This window comes from Colias eurytheme, chromosome 26 (assembly GCF_061535395.1).
Source record: "Colias eurytheme isolate Ceu_HAF_F1 chromosome 26, ilColEury1 Martin Lab GWU primary, whole genome shotgun sequence".
In the NCBI taxonomy this organism is placed as follows: domain Eukaryota; kingdom Metazoa; phylum Arthropoda; class Insecta; order Lepidoptera; family Pieridae; genus Colias; species Colias eurytheme.
The window spans coordinates 8,165,475-8,187,606 of NC_143005.1; the positions used below are offsets into that span (position 1 = coordinate 8,165,475).

General features: G+C 34.8%; 2 pseudogenes; both read left to right on the top strand.

The window, feature by feature from the left end:
• Positions 1–18,570: 18,570 nt before the first annotated feature.
• LOC149897311 (uncharacterized) lies at positions 18,571–19,560 on the top strand (annotated as a pseudogene).
• A 1,095-nt stretch (positions 19,561–20,655) lies between these two features.
• LOC149897312 (uncharacterized) lies at positions 20,656–21,484 on the top strand (annotated as a pseudogene).
• The last annotated feature ends 648 nt before the right edge of the window (positions 21,485–22,132 follow it).

Consider the following 22,132-nt stretch of genomic DNA (forward strand, 5'->3'; position numbering starts at 1 on the left):
AGAAAATGATTTGATTATTAACGTTTCAAAAATAGCACCATAATTTGATAAATTTTTGAAAAATAAACAAGCACATCCTTCTCACTAAAATTGTGTTTTAGTTGTGTAAGAACCTCGACTTTTTCTTTAGCTGGCGACCCTCCGATTAAGTCGCGACCCACAGATTGAAAAACACTGATCTACAGGGTTATTGGTAAATCATTAACAACCTCTTAAGAGGTTGTACTCATCATTATGAATAACTTTTTCTATGGGACCAAACCTAAAATCGTGAAAAAAAAATCAGCTGTTCCCTACATTTATTTTCGTATAACTCGCCAAACTCTTCTCTGGACTGATTTTATTGTGAATAGTTTAAGTAATAATTAATAAATCGTTCAAATTTTTAAACACTTTTTGTTTTACTGACTTGCGAAAAATGTCGAATAATTTCGTAAGGTACCTGAGTAGTATTCAAGCAAGCTAAGTTTACACCTCGCTGGAATGTGGCATGTACCCGTATAATATAATGTTAAAAAAAACAAATGCAAAGTAAAATCTAACAAATATTTGTTTACTTTTTTAAAGTCAGCTGTCTTTTTTACAGCCCGTACCTACCTAAGCCTCAGTGTGACGTAAACGACGCGAGGTGCAAACTTAGCTTGGTGAGATGTTAGTTAACCACGCTCGCAAATGCAAATGTCGTTATAAAAAAGCGAAATATCGACATCACAAAGTTAAGTATTGCACATCCTTCTTTCTTTTAGGTATTACAATGGATAGTCAAGAAAAAGTAGCGAAATGGGAGCACATTACACAGTTGTACCAAAATAACCCATCTTACAAAGGACTAAAGATAATAAAAAATTTGACCGAAAACCATTGCAATAAAGATAAGATACCTAAGATGAAGGTCAAATTTGCATCTCAGTTATTTAGCCAGACAATTGGAAAAACAATGGGTTATTTGGCTGGTAAGTAATATTTTCAAAGCTATTCTCAGATAAGATTGACCAACTATTTTCAATTAAATTCTGTGTTCACACATCAAACTTATTAGTATTTTTATTTTATTTAGTACAAAACGATTCTTTCTCCGATAAATATTTGTCTAATGACAAATATTGATATACTGGCTTCAATTAGTTTAGAATCACCCATACGATTATCTACATGGTTAGTACTATATGTATAATAAGTTATATACCTGCAAAAAGTATATATCCTAGTACAACAAACATGTGACTGTTGGTTATTTTTTTTTTCAGAAAATGGAATTTTACCTGAAGAGACGAAGGACACCGCAGATCTAATAATTTTTATCGACGATCTCTTCGACTCGTTAAATGGAACTTTTCAGAATTCGAAGAATAGGAGCGGAAAAGATCTTTTAAGAAATGTCACACCAAGTTCTAAGCACAGCGAGGTGTGGTCGAAGTCAAAAAAAGTGTTAAAATCTATGAAGTTTGTTACTGTTTCGGGGTCCTCTGGTACTGTTCCATCAATACATAACTGGGTCCATACTGTTGAAAATATGGAATTGCTGAAAGAAACTTTGTTCAATAAATATAATATGAAGTCGATGTGGTGTAGGCATTTAAATCAGGACCCCCTAGAAAATTTCTTTGGCAGCATACGTAGCCATGGTATTAGAAATGTAAACCCTACGTGTGCTGCCTTTGAAGCCGCATTCGCCTCACTATTAATTAATAACATGAGTAGCAATTATGCGGTTGGGTCGAATTGTGAGGAGGATTCCTGTGAAACTTTAAATGCTTTTGAAGAAATGTTTTTATCAATATCTCAGACATCCAACACTGAGAGTTGTGATATTGATTTGGAGGATTTTATTAATGATCAAATAATTGTAGATTATGAAGAAAAGAACAGGAATCCTACAATAAAGGCCCAACTAGAATATGTGACTGGTTATTTATTAAGAAAATGCAAGAAAAACTGCAAGAATTGTCATAACTATTTGTTTGAAAAAGATTTGGAGAAAAACAAATACATTACTCAAAGAGAATTTGTAAAAAATAAAAGTTACCTAACATATCCGACAGACAATATAAAAAAAAATGTTTTCAGCTATACAGGATGTGACATATCATATTTTAAAAAATAAAAATCATATAAATAATTTAAAAGCTTACATAAATTTGGTGTTGGATGTGTCAGTGGATTCCTCTTTTATAAATTGCTTCAATCATAAAGATGAAATTAAGAAATTTATGTACAATTTTTGCAGTAAGTTCTTTGCTTATAATTGGTGCAAGGCTACAAATAAATTAATGGACGGTACCAGCAAAGACTGTGATGAAGGAGATTTTATTCAAAGAGAGGCATTAATATTAGGTAGTAGAAGAAGAAAAAATAAATGATATTTGGTACTCATAACCGTGTTTTCTTTATATTAAAAAAAAATAGAAATCAAAAAAGCTATGTAGGTGCCTATAGTAGGATAGGTATATATGTGTCGGTAAATAACAAATCCACTTTGGTCAAAAAGTATTTTTTCATATTCTGTCGATAGCTGATGACAAGATGGTAAATTCAAATTTAGATATATCCATGAATTTCCTATAGAAAAACAGGTTTTAAAATCAACGGTATTTCAAAGTCGGTAATATCCAGCATTAGGTATAAATCAAAAGTGGTAATATCCGCGACAGCCAATCACAGGGCATAACGCGTCCATCATGGCGGTCAGTGTCAATAAAAATAAGAGTCTATACACTGCAGCTCTTCAGTTATTATTGATTTTAATTGATACATAATACGTAAAATAATGAGTGGCATACAAAAAGTTACGCCAGACAAAGCCAGAAAGCGATTACGAAATCCAAATTTATCAAAACGTTGCAAGGAGAAGCAGAAACTGTAAGTAAACATCACATGCCTACCAGCAACTACCTGTTTGAATTCTAAAACCAATAGGCTTGTGACTTGTGACTTCTAATGTAATGTCCGAAGCTGAGTGAATTGTTGCAAAATTTAATATGTACTTCATTTGGTTTTTACGGGACTGCGTCATAAGAAGTGTTTTTAATATTTAGTTTGATCCCGTTTATTTATTTTTGCTTCCAATCTTGTGAATGCTTTTTCACCTTCTTTTACTTAACCGAGTCTTATGAAACTTTACACATAGTACATTAAGTTCCCTGTACAATACAACATACACGGTACTGAGGGCATCGCAGTGCCCCCGCCAAGTCGAATAAAAAATTGAATATTATAATATTTCACTTTTTTTTTAATAAGGTTAGTTTATTTATTAGAACAAAATTATATTTTTTTTCCTACAAGTACCTACAGTATTGCTGACTAGGTTTTTTTTTAATATTTACAGATATTCAGCTACCTCCTTACCAACAAAACCGAACTGTCACCAAAATTCTAAAACATACAAATGCAGTTCTTTAACATCAGGGAATATGTTTTGGTTTCATAAATTATTTTATGAAAACCCGTCAAAAATACATCAAGATAACTTCATTTTGAAATATTGCCTATGTACTAAAATTAAAAGAAAGAGACCTACAAAAGGAACACGCAATACCAAAGAATTTTCAACAAGATATTTTGTTCGCAATCATCCGAAAAATACGTTGGTACCAGTTTGTTTGAAATGTTTTCAGAGTATATTGAAACAAGGACGAGTACAGGGAGTACTTAAAAGACATATGCGCTCAGGTGGAATGGCAAAAGAATTACGAGTAGGTGATAGAAAAACATTTACATTCGCATCACGAAAAGAAGCAGTTGAAAAATTTATTCAGTCTTTTACACCATTAGAAACACATTACTGCCGTGGAAAAGACCGTCACCGTGTATATTTGGCTCCCGATTTGTCTATTAAAAGAATGCACGCAATGTATAATGACCAATCCTTGCCGGGATATTCGGTAACCGTGTCTTATTTTAGAAAAGTGTTTAACAATTCTTTTAACATTGGTTTCGGTGCTGTTCGGCAAGATGTTTGTTCTTCTTGTCTACAACTATCAGAAAACATTAAAATAGAAAAAAAATGATGGCAAAAAACAAGAGTTCATGGTTCAAAAAAGAATACATAAGCTGCGGGAAAAAGCTTTTTTTAATTATTTAAAGGAGGAAAAAGAAGGACTTCTAACCCTTTCCTTCGATTGCCAGAAAAATCTACCCATGCCGAAAATTCCTGACCAGGCAACATATTATTCCCGAAAAATCTACCTTTTCAACTTTACTGTAGTTCAGGGCTCATCACGGACTTTTAAGGTTGTCGTTATAATAGTACTAGCTCTGTCTGGTTCGATGCAATCACTTTTGAAGACTGGGTCTGAATCATTGCTTTCAAATATTTTGAAGATAAATCGGATACAAAAATTCTTATAGGCGATAATCTCGCCTCTCATCTTTCAAAAGAAATAATAAGCGAGTGTGGAAAACGTTTTTTTACCGGCAAACTTTACTCACCTTACGCAGTCGTTAGACGTGGCTTTTTTCAGACTTCTGAATAGCGCTCGGCGGCACATCGCAAGATGTGTTGGTAAGCGCATAACTCGAGAAAAAGACTAATGGGAGAGTGCAGGGTACTATACCCAAAAATATATTTCCGTCGCTTCTTACGAAGCTTTAAAACAACTTAGTTTGAGAACAAGATACTTGCAAAAAAGTAGATAAAATATCAAAACTCCCAACCCTCACCCTCTCATTTATTTAGATGAGACCTATATTCACTCTTCACATACATCTGGCAAATGTTGGCAAGGGGAGGGCGTAGATGGAGTATTAGAACCTGTATCCAAAGGGCAAAGATATATCATTATTCATGCTGGCGGGGATACGGGATTTGTTAATAATGCACTCTTAGTATTTAAGTCAAATACAAAAAGTGGAGACAATCATAACGACATGAACAGCACTAGTTTTAAAAAGTGTATTATTGGAAAACGTATGCCTAATCTACTACTACTAACATTGAGTATGGAAAGGATTTGAATAAACCTCAGCTGTTAGAAATAATTAAAAGAAATTAGCCTGAGCCTGCATATGAAACCGAAAATATTTTGGAAGAAAATGGACATAGGTGCTTGTCCACCCTATCACTGTGACCTCAATCCGATTGATTAAAATGGAGTACAATGAAAAAAAAATGTGGCTAATGTAAATATCGATCATAAAAATGATGAGATCCCCTGCCTAGTCATAGAAGCATTCGAAGCTATTTCAGTTCATGAGTGGAGACAACACTGTAAACATATTCGTAGTTTAGAAGAGGAGTGTTTGAAACTTGACGTATATTTAGATGAACCTTTTATATATTTAAATAAATGTGACAAGTGATAGTATTTTACCTTTATTTGAATGTGTTAAAACGCCGACGCGCCTGGCCGCCGGCTGAGCACCAGTATGGTAAATATCTTATTAATTATAGATATACAGGGTGTCCCAAAAAGTAGTGATGAACGAAAGCTGGGAGGTAGAGGACCAAGAGGGCTATCCGAATCACCCCCATGTGTGTTATGCGATTTTTCGTATTTTCGGAGTTATTACATTTTTTTCAATTTTTCATCTATCGCCGAGTGCGATGAGATTTTTATTTATGGTGACGTGAATTATTGCGCTAGATGCTTGATTTTTTTTGTGTGCTAAGAAGAAAGATAGGCCAATTCAGTATGGTAACATTTACTATCGTTAGATCTTCGAATAGAATAAAAAAAACAATTAAATGCCAAGAAAGATAAAATTACCCAGTATGTTCATAACTTCAAGGGCCCATAAAAAAATAAAATCACATAAAAAAGGTTTTCCATTTGGCTTTTAAAAACTTGCTCTATCGATCAGGTAGCTACCCTAAAAATTTCATTTTATTATTCTGAAGGCTTCAATCGAAAAATTGAAATCTAAATGTGGTAAGTGGAAAATTTTTATTAACATGATGATCATTAAAACCAATAAATAGGTGTTAAATTACCAGAATTTTTTTAAAATAGCCCCGCTGTTGCTTAATGCAAGTGCGACATCACCGTAAAAAGTTGTCTTTTTAATGTCTGAATGCTCTTTTATCATTTTTAATGGTTTCTTCTGCAACTATGAATTTCCGGGTTATTTCGTCCAAATTGTGGCATTCTCTCAAGTGGCCGAGGTCTTTTTAGTATCCCCATTAAAAAAAATCAATGGGGTTTAGGTCGAGGGACCGTGGAGGCCAGGCTTTAAAGCAGGCATCACCGGCGCATGCGCAGGCTGCAACGACCAATCCATCTTTCAGAGTATTTTTGCCCTTTAGCCTGGCCTCCACGGTCTCCGGACATAAACCCTATTGAATTTTTTCCGTGGGAATACTACAAAGACGAGAGACTGCCACAATTTGGACGAAATAACCCGGAAATTCATAGTTGCAGAAGAAACCATTAAAAATGATAAAAGAGCATTCAGACATTAAAAAGACAACTTTTTACGGTGATGTCGCACTTGCATTGAGCAACAGCGGGGCTATTTTAAAAAAATTCTGGTAATTTAACACCTATTTATTGGTTTTAATGATCATCATGTTAATAAAAATTTTCCACTTACCACATTTAGATTTCAATTTTTCGATTGAAGCCTTCAGAATAATAAAATGAAAGTTTTAGGGTAGCTACCTGATCGATAGAGCAAGTTTTTAAAAGCCAAATGGAAAACCTTTTTTATGTGATTTTATTTTTTTATGGGCCCTTGAATTTATGAACATACTGGGTAATTTTATCTTTCTTGGCATTTAATTGTTTTTTTTATTCTATTCGAAGATCTAACGATAGTAAATGTTACCATACTGAATTGGCCTATCTTTCTTCTTAGCACACAAAAAAAATCAAGCATTTAGCGCAATAATTCACGTCACCATAAATAAAAATCTCATCGTACTCGGCGATAGATGAAAAATTGAAAAAAATGTAATAACTCCGAAAATACGAAAAATCGCATAACACACATGGGGGTGATTCGGATAGCCCTCTAAGTCCTCTACCTCCCAGCTTCAGTATATCACTACTTTTTGGGACACCCTGTATATAATGTGTGTGCGTGTGTGTGATTGTAACATAAAACTTTTGTTTTACAGCTATGCCGTCAACATCACGGCAGCCCACGCCGCCGCCACTACTGAAGCCGGCTGAAGACCTGTATGGTAAATGGTAAATATCTTAGTGTAATTGTAACATAAAACTTTTGTTTTACAGCTATGCCGTCAACATCACGGCAGCCCACGCCACCGCCACTACTGAAGCCGGCTGAAGACCTGTATGGTAAATGGCAAATATTTTAGTGTAATTGTAACATAAAACTTTTGTTTTACAGCTATGCCGTCAACATCACGGCAGCCCACGCCGCCGCCACTACTGAAGCCGGCTGAAGACCTGTATGGTAAATGGTAAATATTTTAGTGTAATTGTAACATAAAACTTTTGTTTTACAGCTATGCCGTCAACATCACGGCAGCCCACGCCGCCGCCACTACTGAAGCCGGCTGAAGACCTGTATGGTAAATGGTAAATATTTTAGTGTAATTGTAACATAAAACTTTTGTTTTACAGCTAAAGAAAAGGGAGTATTTCAACGACGAAGTGACAGACAAAGAGATTAATTATTTTTATGTATATTTTATTTATAGTATATATTGTATGCAACACGCTCTTTAGATAATTATTATTATATTTTCAGTACCTGGTGTTGGATATGAAACTGTAGTCACGGCTACTACGCCCACGCGTACACGCACGCGACACAAATTAACGGATGGTAAGAATAAAGAACTTAAACTATAACGAAGTCTTATGAACCTTAATTATTTGACATTAAGTTGCATATTTCTTTTTTCAAAATGCCATCACGTCTTTCGTTAACGATAGTGACTTTGACGACTCTGACTCTGACGTTAACTCTCGACGAAAACATACTACGAATTCCGACGACTGACAGACTAATTGAGACTGGTAACCTGGCAGACCTGACGCCTCAGCAAGAGGCATTTTTACTTGCTGAGGATTCAGCGAACGACAGAGCTTTACAAAACTATTTACCTGACGACTGTTTCCAGTTTAACTGGAACAAGGACGTGACTGCGTTTAAAGGTGGACGCGAGGAATTTTCTGGGTGTCCTGGCCCGACTTTTGACGTGACAGACATGACTCCAATTGACATATTTGGGAGGATGTTCAACGTCGACTTCATCGACGTTCTTTGCGAAGAAACAAAAAGGTATGTTAGCCAGAGGATAAGTAGAGGCACAAATTCTGCAAATAGTCGTCAAAATCGGTGGTCTCCCACAAACCGACCAGTAATGATTTCATTCTTAGATTTTTCATTATTTGTAACTATCGCGATGTCTTTCGACACGGAAAGATTTATAACAGAAATCGAGACGAGGAGGGCGTTGTGGGAGATGTCCTGTGAAGACTATGCCAACCGAGATATAAAAAGGATAATGTGGGAAGAAATAATTGAAATATTTGGAAATAAAAACTTAACGAAAACTGAAAAAAACGAAAGCTACTCGATTTTGCCACGGGAGTTGTTCTTCACCCACGAAGTAGTCAGCAAATAGATCTATGTTTTGAGTAGATGTTCTATTTCCTCTTGACGGCTGGCAGGGAGGTATTTCTTCAATAGTCGGAGAAATTAAAATATAAAAAGAAACGAAATAAAGCATTTTAGTATTTTATTTATTATATTAAAATTTCCGCAGGTGAAGCAGTCAAAACTAAATGGAAGACAATTAGAGACGGCTACACTAAATATAAAAAACAACTCAAAGGAACAACTGGATCTGGTCGAAGGAATGTCAATTACACATGGGCATCATCAAAGGAGAAAATAACTGTGATGGTGGCAGCCAACATGAGTGGTACCTACAGTTGAAAAATAACTTATCGTAATCGGAAAATCTCAACGCCCCAGATGTTGTTGCCTCCAAATACGACATCAGTGTTGCAACCCATGCAGATACGTAGATTTACAACTTTTGTAAAATTCATATTTGTTTTCTAACTACTTCTTTTCGAGATTCGAGTATCTTTTACAGCGATGGATTGCAGCAATTCAGGTAAGACCCTATGTTTTTCAAAAGTAACATTATTAGTTTCTACTTCCTTTGATAAACTTTTTATTTTTTAAAGATAGCTCTATCAAAAAATTTGTTTTTTTTTTCGAGATTCTGATAGAATCAGCTTCTCCTCAAGATAGGCCAGCAAAATCTTTCGAAGATTTAAGTGAGCGAAGCAAAAGAAGAAAAACGGAAGAAATTCGCGCGAATTTGGAGCATGACGTCATCATCCATGCCGCACAATCGTACAAAATACTGGGCAAAGGAATACTTCAAAAGTTCTCAAATAAATTACTAATTCGCCGACACAAGCTAGCAAATATAGATCTGCCTATTCTAAAGTGAATAACGACGACATATTGTTACCTCCGCTGACGCCTCTGCAAGCACTTCGGATGTTTGTGGTAATAATAATATAAAGCGTGTAATAAGAGCAACAAACCCAAAACATTTCTCTTGCTACGACTTGTTGTTAAAAGCTAAACAAGAATGTAATCCACCAGAAGAATCCATGAATGTCACAGATACTTCGGCAGAGAGCAACTTACAATGTTTAATGGACCTTACTGTGACATACCTCTCAATATTTTTGGAAAAGGTTCTAATTACGCTGAATGAAGAAGAAAGGAAGTCGTTAACGATTATCTGTAAATGGGGTTGTGACGGCTCTCAGCAAATCTAATTTTAAACCAAAATTCGAGCATGACACTCTCGTAGTATAATTTTTTTATTAAGTACATACTCTTAGAACATATTTAATTATTTTTATTAACTTAGTTAACATTGTTTTGGGCATTTTTGTTGTAATGTTTGAAAGAGCGTTTTCCAATGACGATATATGATGCCCTGAATATCTAGTTACAATTAAAAATGTTAAAATAAAAACTTTTTTGCAATAAGTATAAACAATGAACGAAAGATAGCTGATCATTAACTAAGTATTTATGGTTAGAGGCATAAAATTAAAATACATATAAACAACCGGTAGCATATTATTTTACACAAATTTTAAAATGGTTTAATTTAAAAAATGAGAGAAATTTAAGAATGTGAGATAATGATAGTGGAAAAATTGGAAATAGTACCGTTATAATAATGCGATACGCCTCATTTATTTAAAGGCATAAGGAATAATTTAATTATAAAGAATTTAAAATATACTCATGAAAAAACAGACGTAGTGTGACAGAGACAGACAACAGAGTGTAGTGTTAATGTATGTTATTTATGTGTGCGTAATAGTATATTTATAGTAATATTTTTCTTCAGTTAAGTTCAGTTTTTAATCAGTTCAATACAGTATCATACAACCTACAGTCGTTCAAAGTTTTTCATTTACCAACAACCATTGCATGGCGACCCTGCCAGTGCTGTCACGCAGCAGTACTGAGCTATGGATCTTAAAAGAAAAAATAATTAAGGTTAGGAAATGGAAAATTAATAGGTATCAATATAAAATTTATTTCATGAAGAATGTTTTTAAAACAAAAAAAGAAACAATGAATATTACCTATTGTCTAGGCATCCGCCTAGCGACAGCGACACAGGGACGGCATCAAGAAACCGGTTTCCCGAACTGTCTTTTTTCACTGAATATTTTGTACGATTAAATATCAATATAATATACTTTAAAACCTATAAATGGTTTGATTTTTAAACCCCAAGACCCCAGTCTTGCACATGGTGACCCTGACGTGATAGCAAGGCACACAGAAGGACGGACAAAGGTCACAGATTGCCACGCCTTCGGGTGGAACATTAATTGTACTACGTATTTGGAAGACCAATTTGGAAGACCGAGTAGGAAGACTTCAGACAACAATTACTCGCCGTGCCGTCTCAGTCGCTTCGTAAAGCCCGCCACGTCACTCAGGACTAAGGAGCGTCCGCCGACCCGCCGACGCCGCCAGGTGCTGCAGCCACGGTCCAGCAGGGAAGTGAACCACTCCTTTATTCCTTTTTTCTCTTCATACAACTTTCCTCTCTTCTTGACTATCAAGCTCTGCCACGCTTACTTTCTCTAGGCCAAGCTTTAGTCGCATTTTTATTGCCTATGTTGCGCAAGTGAATATCGATTTATCAGGCTTTAATTTCCTTATTGTTCGAAATTATCTAAATTGAAATCTAAATCTAAATTGAATCTAAAACTTCCTTTATATTCGAGATGATGATGTTACTTTGCAACAAAAAAATAGTAAACTTTTTTTTTCTCCTACCCCTGTGGTGTAGAGTGTATTATGTCTATGTGTAGTTTAAGCATCTGTATTCATAAGTTTAAGTCAGTTATAATAAATCATTCGAGGCACGTGTTTCATTACCCCGTAACCCGCACACTACTAAACCCCATCCGGTTCTAATAGACGGCAAAAATCACATACACTTGACGACCTTGACGATCCAACACCAACTATAGATACATATAACACACACTATAGGAGTATTTCCAGGAGATATATGAAGCAGATAAATCCTATGGAGAATTAAGGTTACTACCGAAGATTACTGAAGAACCTGTGAATAAACAAAAAATAACAAAATGAAAGTAAAAACTGTAACTCAACTATTCAGCCATTCGATGGCTTCTACCACCAAGCATTTATATGATGCAGGAAAAGTATCCATCGAATGCACACACTTGATTTCAATTATATTGTTATTGGACAAGTTATTTTATACATTAAATAGCAATACTTTCTGTATAGAAGCGGAAAAGTGAACAGAACTTGAAAACAACTTGATCAGCCATTTACATAAATGTTTTGGACGAAACCACTCCTGGTGAAGGCGAAAATGGACAACCCTGTGAACATTTAGAAGTTGGAATTACTGTTTAATTTTCATTAGCTTTTAAATAACATTTTTGTTTATTCAATGACATTGAGGTCATAATGTGTATTTTGAAACGTTACAATATTGTTTGGTAGTACAGTAGTACCAAACAATATCGTTTTACCTCTATGACCTGTTTTCTAGTTTTTGAGTATCTTTTTATTTTATTTTGTAGATGCCAAAATATAAACGAATACCTAAAAGAGATGAAGTATTCATTAGCTGATCTAATAGAAGCTGTCGAAAACGTACGACAAAAAAAATTAATAGCTACCAAGCTTCCGTAAAATACGGAATACCAAGGTCAACCATTATTCACCGTTTATACGGAACACGCGGTGCCAAACAGCCAACGCCTGGCAGACCTACTGAATTGTCAAAAGAGTGGGAAACTAAAGTAGCTTCTAATCTCCATGTGATGGAAAAATGTGGGTATCCATTAACCTCCTCAGGAAGTAAAAATATTGATATGTGATTATATTCGAAGGAACGGAATCGTTACGAGATTTAAAGATAACTATCCTGGGAAGGAATGGTTTAGATAAGATTTAAAAAACGAAACAAATTAAGTTTGAAAAAGCCCCAGTCTGTAGAAATAGCTCGAAAAAAAGCATCTGATCCTTTCATAGTTAACGATTATTTCGATATGTTACAACGAACAATACAAGAGTGTGGTTTGGCTGACAAACCACAATGTATTTATAATTTGGATGAAACCAGCTTTTGTAGTGACCCCAGCAAAACTAAAGTTGTGGGTCTGATGGGGTTTCCCTCCACTAGAACGACAGGCTCTCCTGGGAGGAATAACATCGCTGTGCTCTTAGCTACGAATGCACTTGGAAAGAAGATCCCACCCTTAATAATATTTCAAGGGAAACATCTGAAAACCTGAAAACCATCTGGATCAGCCGTCTACCGCGGGTCAGCCAGGGACGAAAGGTAAAATTAATCATTAATCTCATAATATAGAATACGTACTAGTTACGTTACAAATGTTGAATCTGAAAATGCAGATTTTCTTAAAAGATACCTCGATAAAACGAACTGTCCGCGAAGATATTCGATATAAGAGTGAACCAGGATTCGCAAGTGAAGCTTTTGAAGCTATCAAATTATTAGTTAGTAAGTCTACATAATGAAAAAATTTTATGCTGCTTTAGTCTTGACGAAATGTCAATTCTACAACACCTACAGTGGGATGGCAAACGTACCGTCGGATACGTGAATGTAGGACATAATCTAGACTCCGATAGTATTCCGCTAGCTAAGGATGCTTTGGTCTTTACGGTTACGGCGTTAAACTCCCGTTGGAAAATACCAGTTTGGTACTTCCTGACAAATGGTGTCAACGGAGACCAACGTAGTGAACTATTAAAAAATTGTGTACATTTGTTAATAGAATGAAAGTTTAAAGAAAAGAAAATTTGTGAAGCAAGTAACCAAAATAACTACTGATAGTTTGGGTAAAACAGCCACACAAAGTCTTAAACAGGCTGCTGCCTATGGAAATAATGAAGTGTTGTTTAAAAACTTTGATGATGATTTGGATAGCAAATAGATACAGATCATTCTGTTGATGCAGTTGAAACAATGTCGCAAAAATAAAATGGCTCGAATCACCTTAGATGAAAAGTTGACTGCACTGGTATTGTGGAAGCAAAGCCCGAATCATACAGATTATTGGAAAAAATGTTTTTTTTTTGCCCAACTTAAGAACACTGAATCGTCTTACAGAAAAAATAATTATAGAACCAGGGATGAATAAAAAAAGTTTTTAAATACATAGCTAACCAAACAATAAATTGGACTACTGGAGAAAAACTTTGCACCATCGTCTTTGACAAAATAGCATTAACACCACATTTAACCTACAACGAAAAGAATGATAATATTTCTGGGTTTGTTGATGAAGCTGGAACCAGGAAGATGAGGTTTTGTGACCAAGCTCTAGTCTTTATGATTAGGGGTGTGTGTTCATCATGGCGTCAAACATTATATTTTTGCGAAGGGACTGTTTCTTCAGCTGCACTGCAAAACATTTTGAAACAGCTTGTGAAAGAAGTTGCACAGACTGGTTTAAAATACCATTGGGTCTAGTTTGTGACCAGGGTTCTACATTTAAATCCGCCATTAAAAGTTTAAGGGAGATTACCATTCATAAACAAAATAATCAGAATGAAAAAGATGGTTAGTTTTTTTATTTAATTGTGGTAGCTATCTAATATGTGTTTGTTTTTCAATTTATTATAATTTACTTTCAGATGGCACAGTAACCATTTGTTGATACAATTTGAGTGTATTTTTTGACCCACCTCATCTTTTGAAAGGATTGAGAAACAATTTTCTTAATAAGAACATAATTTGGAATGGCAAAACAGCACCCTGGAAAGATATACAATTCATTTATGATTTGGATAGCAATTGGACACACAAAAGCATTACCTATATTAACCATGTCGACCCAAATAAAATTAAGAAAATGAAAGTGAGTGTAGTTGCACAAGTTTTAAGTGCTCGAACTGCTGCTATGCTAAAATTTCGCCTAACTCCAGCTGGTCCCCTGGACGTAAACATATCGTTAAGTATTGCTGGGTAATAGAAGTGGATAACAGAACAAATTTACATCATTGGAATCATCAAAAATGAAACCCATCATTTATCAAAAACCCGAAATCAAGAATTCGTATCAACCATTTAAGTTTAATAAAAATTTCAACAAGCAATCTTTTCCCACAAGTAACAAATTTATTTCCCATCAAAATCGCAAACAAAAAGATATCAGTTCGCAGAAACATTATAAATGCGAAGTCTGTAAAACTAATGAGCATTGTCTCTTTTATTGTAATAAGTTTTTAAATGTGATACCGCCTACAAGACGCTGCACAGTAACAAGATTAGGTGTTTGCGAATGTTGTCTTTATTCAAATAATGGTAAGCCACGTTTTTCAGAAAAGAGATGTGTCAAATGTCATGGGAAACATAACACAATTATACACGAGGTGTGTGATATATCAATTCCTAGTTCGTCGAAAACAGCAAGACGTGGGTATCAGAAACATGAGTCGCTGCAACAGGTGCAAAGTAATTCACGCGTTTCGTTGCAACGTGACACACCAGAAATACTCTTAGCAACATCCATGTTAAAAGTGCAAGCTAAAGATGGATCGTTTATCAAAATGCGTGCTTTAATAAATTGCTCCAAAGTCCCAAAGCTCGTGTTAATATGTTGAATGATTGCCGATTAAATGGCGATAACACCACAAAATATTAAAGGAGGTCTGGGAAATGTAGATGTTGGCACAGGCACAACTAGTGATATAAAAACCTCACAGGCATATGTTTTTACGCTTGTTTGCCTGAACGAGCGTTGGAAAATCCCTTTGGGTTATTTCCTATAATGCTTTTCAAAATTTCAACGATCTATTTGATATTTTTAAATCAAGGTTGTAGGCCATTGTCAAAAGAGAACAAAGTAAATATATCTCCTTGAATAATAAGCCAAAAAGTACATCTTAAATTTGTTGTTAAAAAGTTAAAAAGTTGGGGACCCTTTTGTTCATTGAAATTTCTTCTTTCTGATGCTGTAGAATATAATATACATTGTGATAAAACAGTGTTCGCAAAGGACAAATATGAAATAGGAAAGGTAACTGATTATGAAGCACACATTGATCTACTAGTAGAAAAATGTTGCAGTAAAAGGCCATATCGTTGCACAATGGAAGACAAGAAAGAAATGGAGAACCAAATAGCAAAATTATTAGAATAAAATATAATTAATAGAAGAATCATATAGCCCATTCGCAGCACTAGTCACGTTAGCATTTAAACAAGATGAAAACATACGATCAATATTGTGCATAGATTTTCGTGACTTAAATAAAATAGTGGTACCTCAATCACAGCCATTTCCTCTTATTGAGGACCTCATAATAAAAACAAGAGATTGAAATTATTTTTCATCACTTGACTCAGCATTTTGGTATACCAAAATGCTGAGTCAAGTGATGAAAAATAATTCCTTAGCGAGTTTCAGATAGACACAAAACTGTATTCGTGACAGAAGAAGGGCACTATCAATGGACCTGCTTACCATTCGGATTGACAACTTCTCCAGCTATTTTCCAGAGCATTATATGTAATATAACACGGAAGCACAAGCTCCCAGAGTTTACGGTATGTTTCATCGATGATATTTTGCTATTCTCAAAATCCCAAAGATTTGTGGACCCGGAACTGTCTAGAAGGGGCTCGAGCAGCAACACTCACTAGTGATCAAGTTGCATTCCTCGAAAGCATAAACGTTATGGAGGCTGTATTCCTGGTAAAGTTTCAACAATTTAAATACAGTACAAACGTATTTGAAAAGGTCTAACTTGCTCTATCAAGAATGGAGGAGAAGATTAAAATCTCACCTGAAACTAAGAAGAGCAATGAAGGAGCATTAGCTACTGAGACTGAGACGTGTGAATGTGTCCTGGAACAAATGGAGGAGTTTGAAAGAAATTCTCAAATCTAATATTTCGGTTAAGATGAAAAAAAAATGTACTAGATTCCTGTATCTTGCCATCTCTCACATATGCATCCCAAACAAGGATTAAAAAAAAACAGTGATTTCATCCAAATCCGTTCAGCCCGTGATCCACAAGTCACTGACATACGTTGCCTGAAATATGAACCAGAAGGATCCATAAAGTTCAAGCTAAGTCATTCGGAATCGGAAGAATATCAATTACTACCAAGGAGAATAAATCAAACCCTTGTGATTGGTTTCAACAGTTGTATCAATCAAAGTTACCCATTACCACAGAATACATAATAGTAGCTAAACGCTACAGAACGGACACTCTCCGCCTCCCGCCAAAATTAAACTTACCTCACCCCCGCGCGATCAGACATAAAATGGGCCATATTTATCTGCAAGGACGATACGCAACGAAGATTGACAACATTAATCAAATTGACTTAAAGTAATTTTATTATTTTGGATTTGTGATTATCGTTTTTCGTAGAAAATGGTTAGATATTGTGCTGTTTACGGATGTATTTCATCAGAAAAACGCGAATTTTTTTTTACGCTAGTCACAAATGTGCCAACCATAAAGCGTTAACACACACATTTGCAGTTTCTACAGTGTGACTGTCAAAACGATCATTTTGTATGGAGTGTCCGGGGTGTGCCATTACTAAGAAAAAATACAACCATCTTCAGGAATTAAAATGTGTGATTCCTCAAGATTTACATCCATTGTATGACAGCTTGCTCCATTCGTAATTATTCAATTTGTTTTTGCCTTTTTATCATAGTTAAGTATTGCTGTTTACTTTGGGTATGTGCATGAAAACATTTATTTAAGCTTGTAATTTCACTGATCTCTGCGAAAAAAAATCAGATCTTTATTTCGAATACCTCGTAACTACGTAGATATCTGAACAGAAAACCTCTTAAGTCATTTTTCTGATATAATCCAGTTGCATAAGGCATTGATTGGTTAATAACATAAGTCCTTTTAATTATTCAAAACATGAGACAAAAGCACGTAAAAATATTTTAAACAGGTTTGGTTTTGGTTGAATCAGCTGAAAACAACAAGATGAAAAATTTAAATTTTGCAATCTTACTTGTTGAGATCACAAAAGAGAAACCAAAACCTTCAATCCAGAATAGCCAGTGCTGAAAAAATGTCTGCTGACCTTTTATTTAAAAAAACATGCAAAATGACAACAGCAGCAAAAATTTTCATGAAAATGCAGTGCAGCCAGACAACAAAGAAGCCTTCTGGCCGCAGATTCACGCTTGAAGAAAAAGTGCTCTCACTTTCTTTATATAAGAGTCCGAGAAGTTACCCCCTTTTGGCAAAATTTTTCACATTGCCATCAACAAAATCTTTAAAGAGACTTTTAACAAAAGTAGAAGTGAAGCCCATTAAAAAATGTATATTTTTTTAAATAAAAAATACAGTCAAGGAGTTGTGCCCAGAAGACAGATTGTTATATTCGACGAAATGTCGATTTCTCCACAAATCCACTACAACGCTGCAAAAGACCTACTTAGGGGGTTCACATTTAATGGTGAAAAAATTACAGACCATGTATTAGTCTTCATGGTGAAGGGACAAGACAAAAGTTCAAACAACCCATTGCATACTATGTCACCAACGCCAAAATAAGGCTCAATTAAAAGAAATATTTAAAAAAAATGTTTTGTATGTACAAAGTACAGGATTAAAGGTTGTGTGCACTGTGTGCGATCAAAGCACAGTCAATGTCAGTGTCATCAATGAGTTGATAGAAGACACAAGACGAAAATATATAAGAGAACAAAAACAATGGAAAAATGAAATAATTGAAATAGGAAAGACCTCGTCCTTTCATTTGATGTTCCGCGTTTAAAAGGATCCATGTGTAGCATTCGGTAATCATATTGCATATGAACTCAGAAAATACGATACTTACACTCAATCGTGTGTTAAAAATGCAATTAATAGTATTATTTACGAAGCGGACATAGAAAAATATCAAATGTATCGACCAGGATATTACACACAACCACTCACTACCACGTCAACCATGACTTCCGTTGAAAATCTGCATAACACACAATTTACTCCAACTACTACAGAAACATCAGACTTTAATTTTGTTGACAGCTACGTTATTTAAATATGAGGCAGATAAATAAATAATTTGATTGCTTGCTTGTTTCACAAGCAACGATAGCCGATTGGTTCAACTAATGTCGAGAGACCATAGTTGTTGATTACATTGAAAACAAGTATCAAGAACCAATAGGCGGCCCTGGCAAAGTCGTCCAGATCGACGAAAGTAAATTTGGAAAGCGAAAATTTAATAAAGGAAGAAGAGCTGAAGGTCACTGGATGCTGGGAATGATTGAGGATGGCAGCAACGATTTAAGAGTGGCGGTGTGTCCTGAAAATTGCAGAAATTCCGAAACATTAATACCAATAATAAAAAAAACATGTACGAGAGGGGTTAACAGTACATACAGACTGCTGGAGAGCTTATAATGATCTAATTAATCATGGCTACATCCACAAAACTGTGAATCACTCCGATCCAGAAAACCCATTTGTCGGCCCCGACGGGACACACGCCCAAAGGATTGAAAGCCAGTGGCGTAATTTAAAAAAAACGTTTCCATAAGCAAAAATACAAAGAGAATTTTGAGGATTGGTTGATTGAATATTATTAGCGCAAAGATATAGATAATAAGAATATTGATCCATTTAAAGAATTGATTGAATCAATAAAAAAGTGTATAAAATTTATTTATTTTGTTTTATTTCTTCACCATATCATACATACATGCTACCAAAGATTACCGAATAACATGTCAATATACAAAAAATTAACAAAATGAAAGTTAAAACTGCAACACAATTATTCAGCCATTCAATGGCTTCCGCCACCAAAACATTTATACGATGCAGGAAAAGTTTCCTTCGAGTGCATACACTTAATTCCCGTCATATTGTTATTGGACAAATTATTTGATACTTTAAATAGTAATACTTTCTCTATAGAACATGGAAAAGTGTAGGTCAGGTGTAAAGCACAATTCACCCCATCATGAATTATGGAAACAAGCCATAAAATTTTTAAAAGAAACAAAATTCATAGAAAGAAAGATCTATAAATAATCTTATCAAAACTATAGAGGTATATAATTTGTTGACAGCTCCGTTATTTAAATATGAGGCAGATAAATAAATAATTTGATTGCTTGCTTGTTTCACCAGCAACGATAGCCGATTGGTTCAACTACTGTCGAGAGACCATAGTTGTTGATTACATTGAAAACAAGTATCAAGAACCAATCGACGGCCCTGGCAAAGTCGTCCAGATCGACGAAAGTAAATTTGGAAAGCGAAAATTTAATAAAGGAAGAAGAGCTGAAGGTCACTGGATGCTGGGAATGATTGAGGATGGCAGCACGAACAAGACTGGCGGTGTGTCCTGAAAATTGCAGAAATTCCGAAACATTAATACCAATAATAAAAAAACAAGTACGAGAGGGGTTAACAGTACATACAGACTGCTGGAGAGCTTATAATGATCTCATTAATCATGGCTACATTCACAAAACTGTGAATCACTCCGATCCAGAAAACCCATTTGTCGGCCCCGACGGGACACACGCCCAAAGGATTGAAAGCCAGTGGCGTAATTTAAAAAAAAAACGTTTCCATAAGCAAAACTACAAAGAGAATTTTGAGGATTGATTGATTGAATATTGTTAGCGCAAAGATATAGACAATAAGAATATTGATCCATTTAAAGAATTGATTGAATCAATAAAAAAAGTGTATAAAATTTATTTATTTTGTTTTATTTCTTCACCATATCATACATACATGCTACCAAAGATTACCGAAGAACATGTCAATATACAAAAAATTAACAAATTTAAAAAAGTTAAAACTGCAACACAATTATTCAGCCATTCAATGGCTTCCGCCACCAAACATTTATATGATGCAGGAAAAGTTTCCTTCGAGTGCACACACTTAATTCCCGTAATATTGTTATTGGACAAATTATTTGATACTTTAAATAGTAATACTTTCTCTATAGAAAATGGAAAAGTGTAGGTCAGGTGTAAAGCACAATTCACCCCATCATGAATTATGGAAACAAGCCATAAAATTTTTAAAAGAAACAAAATTTATAGAAAGAAAGATCTATAAAAAATCTTATCAAAACTATAGAGGTATATATTATATTGTTGACAGCTCCATTATTTAAATATGAGGCAGATAAATAAATAATTTGATTGCTTGCTTGTTTCACAAGCAACGATAGCCGATTGGTTCAACTACTGTCGAGAGACCATAGTTGTTGATTACATTGAAAACAAGTATCAAGAACCAATCGGCGGCCCTGGCAAAGTCGTCCAGATCGACGAAAGTAAATTTGGAAAGCGAAAATTTAATAAAGGAAGAAGAGCTGAAGGTCACTGGATGCTGGGAATGATTGAGGATGGCAGCAACGATTTAAGACTGGCGGTGTGTCCTGAAAATTGCAGAAATTCCGAAACATTAATACCAATAATAAAAAAACATGTACGAGAGGGGTTAACAGTACATACAGACTGCTGGAGAGCTTATAATGATCTAATTAATCATGGCTACATCCACAAAACTGTGAATCACTCCGATCCAGAAAACCCATTTGTCGGCCCCGACGGGACACACGCCCAAAGGATTGAAAGCCAGTGGCGTAATTTAAAAAAAACGTTTCCATAAGCAAAAATACAAAGAGAATTTTGAGGATTGGTTGATTGAATATTATTAGCGCAAAGATATAGACAATAAGAATATTGATACATTTAAAGAATTGATTGAATCAATAAAAAAAGTGTATAAAATTTATTTATTTTGTTTTATTTCTTCACCATATGATACATACATGCTACCAAAGATTACCGAAGAACATGTCAATAAACAAAAAATTAACAAAATGAAAGTTAAAACTGCAACACAATTATTCAGCCATTCAATGGCTTCCGCCACCAAAACATTTATACGATGCAGGAAAAGTTTCCTTCGAGTGCACACACTTAATTCCCGTCATATTGTTATTGGACAAATTATTTGATACTTTAAATAGTAATACTTTCTCTATAGAAAATGGTCAGGTGTAAAGCACAATTCACCCCATCATGAATTATGGAAACAAGCCATAAAATTTTTAAAAGAAACAAAATTTATAGAAAGAAAGATCTATAAAAAAAATCTTATCAAAACTATAGAGGGATTCCAAGCCATTTGGAAAATATTGCACAATAAGTATGAATTTGATATCATGTTATGTTGCAACTTTAATCAGGACCCAATCGAAAACTTCTTTGGGAGTGTAAGAAGTCTAGGTATAAGAAATGTAGCTCCTAACATAATTAACTTTGCTAATGATACGTACGTAATGACAGCGGTTGTAACAATAAATCGGGAATCATAACCTTAAATCCTAGCTTATGTCCGTGTTAATATTTTGTTTCCGTTCGAATTTCTTCTGATCTGTGTTGTGTGTGGTCTTCTATGTCTGTCTAAGTGTAATCTTAATACATACAGTACATCAAAACAATTATTACGACAGTCGTTGAAAATATTATATTCTTTACACAACCTTAAAATATCAAAATGTTACAGTCACACTATAATGACATAAGTGTCAACATCATAAACACGGAAATTAATCACAGAGGCGCCCTCAAATCTTAGGACGGTTCTCTTTTCACTCAGACTC